Source organism: Equus asinus, chromosome 1, assembly GCF_041296235.1.
Source record: "Equus asinus isolate D_3611 breed Donkey chromosome 1, EquAss-T2T_v2, whole genome shotgun sequence".
In the NCBI taxonomy this organism is placed as follows: Eukaryota; Metazoa; Chordata; class Mammalia; order Perissodactyla; family Equidae; genus Equus; species Equus asinus.
The window spans coordinates 197,129,703-197,135,941 of record NC_091790.1 but is presented as its reverse complement, the minus strand read 5'-3'; the positions used below and the strand labels follow the sequence as shown (position 1 = coordinate 197,135,941).

The window sequence follows — 6,239 nt, the reverse complement described above, 5'->3', positions numbered from 1 at the left end:
TGTCCTCTCAGCAGCTGCACTGAAGAGCCTCATTAGTCTCTTAACTTTTAATAATTACAATTTGTTGACAGAAAAGGACTTTTTTTTAACTTTACTGTCACATTTGGAAGCAGCATATTTTAATGATTTGATATGGGTTTAAAGATATTATCTAGTTTGTCAGTATTTGAAAATCCCATTGAAAAGAAAAATATTTTATTTTATTATTAAAAAATTGTTAATTTTCATTTTATTTTGCTTTTAGAGATCAGGGGTTCATCATTTGGTGACCTTGAAGTTTACAATTGTAAACTGGCCTTTCTTTTTAAAATTATTTCTATCTATTTCTATTTTAACACATATTTTCAGTAAGATGGATGGAAGCCAGGAATGTCCACATCTTCTTGTGAGAAGATGGCAAAAAGAATTTCAAATCAAATTGCAGAGCAATTTGTCAGAGGAACATTTTAATATCAGGGAACGGGTATGAACTGAGAGGAAATTCATGCTTAGCTATATGAAAATGAGAAATGGGCACGGTGATTATCAAATTGATGAGGAGAATCAAGAAAGGAAGAAGAAAACAGTAACACCTACTAATATACAGCACTTTATCCTCCAAAGGAGAAGTGAGGCCAGAGATTTAAAATGAGATCACCGAGAGTAAGATGGCTTGGGCCCCGAATATCAGAGGAATTTTGAGCTTTAGAATTCTCTGTCTACACTTACCTGCTATAAGAATCCAACTTTTTCTTATCGACCCTCTTTGTTGGGTGTTTCCTATGGAAATGCCAATAAAAGTGGTGGTCTAAACCTCCTCTTGCTCCTGTCTTCTGCTCTGACCACCCTGGTGTCATGCCCATGTGGCCCTGCGTGCTGTGCCCTGCCTCCTGTCTCCAGGACCTGGGAGTAGAATCATGTGTCTTTTCCTGAGCCTCTGCTTTGTCTCCTCTTGTGGCCACACCTGACTGACCAACATATTTTAAAAAATACAAAACACTTGGTGTGTGACCTGCATTTCTTTTTTCTTAATAGTGACTTTGATGAACAAAATGACTAATTTTAAAAAGGCCCAAAACTTATCAATTTTTCAGGTTGTCTGCCTTATGATTTTTGGATCATCTCTAAAAATCTTTGCCTATCCAAGATCATGAAGATAATCATTTTGTTTTCTGAAGTCTATATGGTTTCCAGTTATATATTTACATTTAGAATATTCTATTTTTATGTGACATTTATTATAGCACAAGGCAAAACATGCCACCCACCATATTCACAGGGATCCAAGCCCTCTACCCTGTGATGATCTCTGCTGTCTCTCACACTGGCCTCTCCTTGCACAGTGCTCTCCTCAGGGTCCCCTTGACCTCTGCGTTCCTCAGGCTGTAGATCAGCGGGTTCAGCATAGCGTGGAAAAGACTGTAAAACAGGGAAAGGATCTTCTGCTGCTCCTCAGGATGGCGGGATTTGGGGGCCATGTACATGACGATGGTGTTGCCAGAGAAGAGTCTGACCACACAGAGGTGCGAGGAGCAGGTGGAGAAGACCTTTCAGCGGCCCTCCCCTGGCTGGACCCTGAGGATGGCAAACAGCACGTGTGTGTAGGAACCAGCACCAAGCAGAGGTGACCCACTAAGATAAACATACAGGATGTCAAGATGACAATCTGGTTGAACCCAGTGTTAGCACAGGCCAACTTGAGGATGGACAGGATTTCACAGAAGTGGTTGATTTCATGAGGTCCACAGAAGGGCAGCTTCAGGATGAGAATTAAATGAACCAGAGCCAAGACGAAGCTAAATCCTCATGAAGTGATGACTAGGAAGGACCAAGCACATTTTCAAGTTCATGATGATAGTGTAATGCAGGGGCTGGCAGATCGTCATGAACCAATCATAGGACATTACCACTAAAATCAGTCACTCTGTGTGGTCAAAAGCCAGATAGAGAAATGTCTGCATAATGCAAGGAACAAAAGAGATGGTTCTTTTCTGGCTCACAAGATTTTCCAGCCTCTTAGGGACATTGTTGGAAGCATAGAATATGTCAACAATGGCCAAGTGGGAGAGGAAGAAGTACATAGGGGTGTGAAATCTAGAGTCTAAGCAGATAAGCCCCAGGATGACCCCGTTCCCCAGGAGGGTGAGTATATAGAAGAGAGAGAAAAGTCCAAAAAGGACCAACTCCAGTGCTGGGTCCACCTGGAATCCCAGCAGGGTGACTTCTGTGACCCACCTCTGGTTCCTGCCATGCTCCTGTGGCAGAGACAGACTAGTCCATGTTCACAACAGGAAGGTCAGAGCTGTATGGCAATCAGGACACACAATATTTAGTGTATTGTACAGAATGAACATTTATAAATATATTAGTTTGGCAGGTTTTTCTATAATTTATTGTTAGATATGTTGCAATAAACTAATTAGTGTCCCCACATAAAACAGAAAAAAAGCCCCTTGAATCAATGGAATAATATGATAAATATATATATAGTTATTTATAGATAATAAAATGAACTATAAAATAACATAATCTGATCCATGAGCATCTTCTCAGACCTCTGTCCCGTCTCCATGGTCTGCAGTTTTATTGTGAGAATTTTATTTATTCTTTATCAGTACTTGATACTGAAATTTAGGCATACATGAAAGGACATTTTGGCTCAGAATAAACCTATCCAAATATCTTAAATTCAGTTAAACATGATGATGTTTTTGCAGCCTCTTCAAGTATGAAATTCAAAAGGAGAAAGTAAATTTACATTGACAGTGGGTAGCTATAAAGATGACAGCTCCATGGTAATTGTATTTTGTTTGAGGGTTTTCTCTTTTCCCTTTTATAACTTAATATAGAGACAAATCCCAGAACTTATCTTATCTTCTGCTGTGACAGAATCATTTGCCTTCATGATTTCCTCCCAGCTTTGCAGCTTCCATTGTCATCCAATCCCCTCCAGACCGTCCTCATCACTGTTCCCATGCTGACTGTGTCCTGCTGATCAGATGGATTCTGAGCAGGTCACAGGGAGCGGGATCAGTGGGAACATCAGTTGCTTACTGCTTTCTAGAGTGCTCCTCCTGGGAGGTGCCTGTGTGTGTCCAGGAGCAGAGGTAGAAAGGGTCCTGAAGGGCTGGATGGCAACATCACGTCGAGAGAGCAAGTGACCTGGTGCTGTCCCTTTATACTTTCTTCACATATATTCCAGAAACAAGCTGGATGAACTATCTTTATTGTTAAATTAGTGGAAAGTTCAAGTCTTACAGAATACTTAAAAATTATTCCAATGATTTCCTTTAGTAAACATTTACATCCTCAAATTCATATTTTAAAATTGGGATTATATTATACAGACTATCTTGTTAGCTATCATTTTCACTTAATATTCAGAATACTTTTATATATTTTAATAATATTTTACAAATATTATTTAAAATTGCACAATATTGTACTATCATACCATTTATTTAATATCCTTGTGTTGGAAATTTTTGATTCTTATTTCTCTTATGTTTAGTAGTATTGGGGTTAATATTCTTTCAAATTGAATTTTGTCTATACTCAATATTATTTCTTTAGGATGTATTTTAAAATTTAAATTGTAGATGCTAAAGATGTAGACCCCATAAAGCTTTGAAACCTGTTGCCAGCATCCTTGCAGAAGATTTGTACCAATTTCTCCCTCTGACAGTGTGTGAGAATTATGTATCTTTCTCACGTGGTCATCAATACTACACATTACCAGTTTTAACCTTTGCTAATTTGATATGTGAGTAATTTCATATACTTTAAATTTTTATTTCAACAATTCCTTACACATCTTCCTGAATTCATCATGTTCCAGCCTCTGTTCTATGCTTCGGAGGCACAGCAGTGGATAAAGTAGATATTCTGAAGGGGAGACATATTCTGAGGAAGTAGGTGGTCTATCTGTCATCTGTTCCTCACATTTCCATGGAGGGGAGAGGCCTCTCTAACCGAGATGAAGCGCTTTGGAGCACACCTGCCCTCTCTGTCCTCTAGTTGAAATGATTTGTGAAACAGAAAAAGGCACTGAGGATGCTCCTTCTCTGCTCTCCTGTTGGGTCAGATTCAGTTCTATCCTTCTGGTTACAGCCTGCAGGGGCATGTTCTGGCCCTTTGGGGATGGAGGTGGGCTAATGGTTGTGACTGCAATTTGGTGAGAAATTTTGTCAAAGATATAAACCATGTTTTCCAATGAACCTCATAAATAAAACATATTTCTAATTTCTGCCTGATTTCTGTGTCTATTTCTCTATTTTTTACACTTGGAGCAAGGAGAGGTGATGGTTAATTACCATTCCTAAAATATCAGGAGTAAAAAAAAACAAGAAATATTTATTGAAAGTGAAAAGTACTATGATGGAAATAAACAGGGTAAATGATAGATAGTGACTTGGTTTGAAGGGGCTCCTGTAGATGAGATTGTCAGAAAAGGTCTCTCCAAAGAGGAGACACATGGGTGTAATCTAAACCATGAAAGGGAGTCCACCCTGACCACAGCCAAGTAGACTGCTCTTTGCACAGGGAACCTGAAAGTCCAATCCCCAGGCAAGAGGGACTTAGTGAGTTTGGGAAGAAAAATATCCAGTGTCCCCCAAACCATAGTGTCCAAGAGATTGTCAATATTCATTGCAATCCCGTTTATATTTTTAAAAATTTGGAATTGCCATGAAGTTTTATAAATTGGAGATGTATTAAAATATTTGGCTGCTTTTGCTACACAGACAAGCATGCTGCCATTTATTTTATTTTATTTTTTAAGATTGGCACCTGAGGTAACATCTGTTGCCCATAATTGTTCTTTCTTCTTCTTCTCCCCAAAGCTCCCCACCACATAGTTGTATATTCTAGTTGTAGGTCATTCTGGTTCTGCTATGTGAGACACTGCATCAGTCTGGCTTGATGAGTGTTGCTAGGTCTGTGACCAGGATCTGAACCAGTGAAACACTGGACCACTGAAGTGGAGCACACAAACTTAACCACTGGGTTAAGCCATGGGGCGGGGCCCCACACTGCCATTTAAATAGATAATATAGGTCCTGTTGGGAAACAGGTAATCCTCACTAAATTTAAGAAGGTTGAAATTAGATGAAGCATCTTTTCCCAACCATAATACTGTGAAACTAGAAATCAACTACAAGAAAAAAACTAAGAAAGGGACAAAGATATGGAGACTAAAGAATATGCTACTAAAAAACCAATGAATCATTGAAGAAATTAAAGGAGAAATCAAAAAATAATTGGAGACAAATGAAAATGAAAACACACCATACTAACTCATATGGGATGCAGGAAAAGTGGTTCCTAGAGGGAAATTCATAGCGATACAGGCCTACCTTAACAAACAAGAAAAATCTCTCATTAGCAATCTTAAACTAAATGTAACAGAATTAGAAAAAGAAGAACAAACAAAGCCCAAAGTCAGCAGAAGGAGGGAAATAACAAAACTAGAGCAGAAATCAATGAATTTGAAAAAAAAAAAAAGACAGGAGAAAGGATCAATGAAACAAACAGCTGATTCTTTGAGCAGATAATAAAATTGGCAAACCCTTAGACAGACTAAGGAAAAAAGAGAGAAGTCTCAAATAAATAAAATTAGAAATGTAAGAGGAGAAATCACAATGGATACCACAGTAATACAAAGGATTATAAGATAATATTATAAAAAACTATATGGCAAAGAATTGGATTAGCTAGAAGAAATGGATAAATTCTTAGACACGTACAACATCCCCAAACTGAATCAAGAAGAAATAGAGAATCTAAATAGAACAATCACAAGTGAAGAGATTGAAACGGTAATCAAAAACCTTCCAAAAAACAAAAACCCAGGACCAGATGGCTTCTCTGGAGAAATCTACCAAGCACTCAAAGAAGATTTAATACCTATCCTCCTCAAACCATTCCAAAAAATTGAGGAAGATGGAATACTTCCTAATACGTTCTATGAGGCCAACAACACCCTGATACCAAAGCCAGACAAGGACAATACAAAGAAGGAAAATTACAAGCCAATATTGCTGATGAACATAGACACAAAAATCCTCACCAAAATTTTGGCAAATGAATACAGCAATACATTAAAAAGATCATACACTGTGATCAAGTGGGATTTATACTGGGGACACAGGGACGGTTCAACATCCATAAATTGATGAGTGTAATACACCACATTAACAAAATGAGGAATAAAAACCACATGATCATCTTAATAGATGCAGAGAAAACATTTGACAAGATCC

At 38.1% G+C, this 6,239-nt stretch overlaps 1 pseudogene; it reads right to left on the bottom strand.

Moving 5' to 3' along the window:
- Nucleotides 1–1,298: 1,298 nt before the first annotated feature.
- LOC106841924 (olfactory receptor 2A14-like) lies at nucleotides 1,299–4,183 on the bottom strand (annotated as a pseudogene).
- Between the last annotated feature and the right edge of the window lie 2,056 nt (nucleotides 4,184–6,239).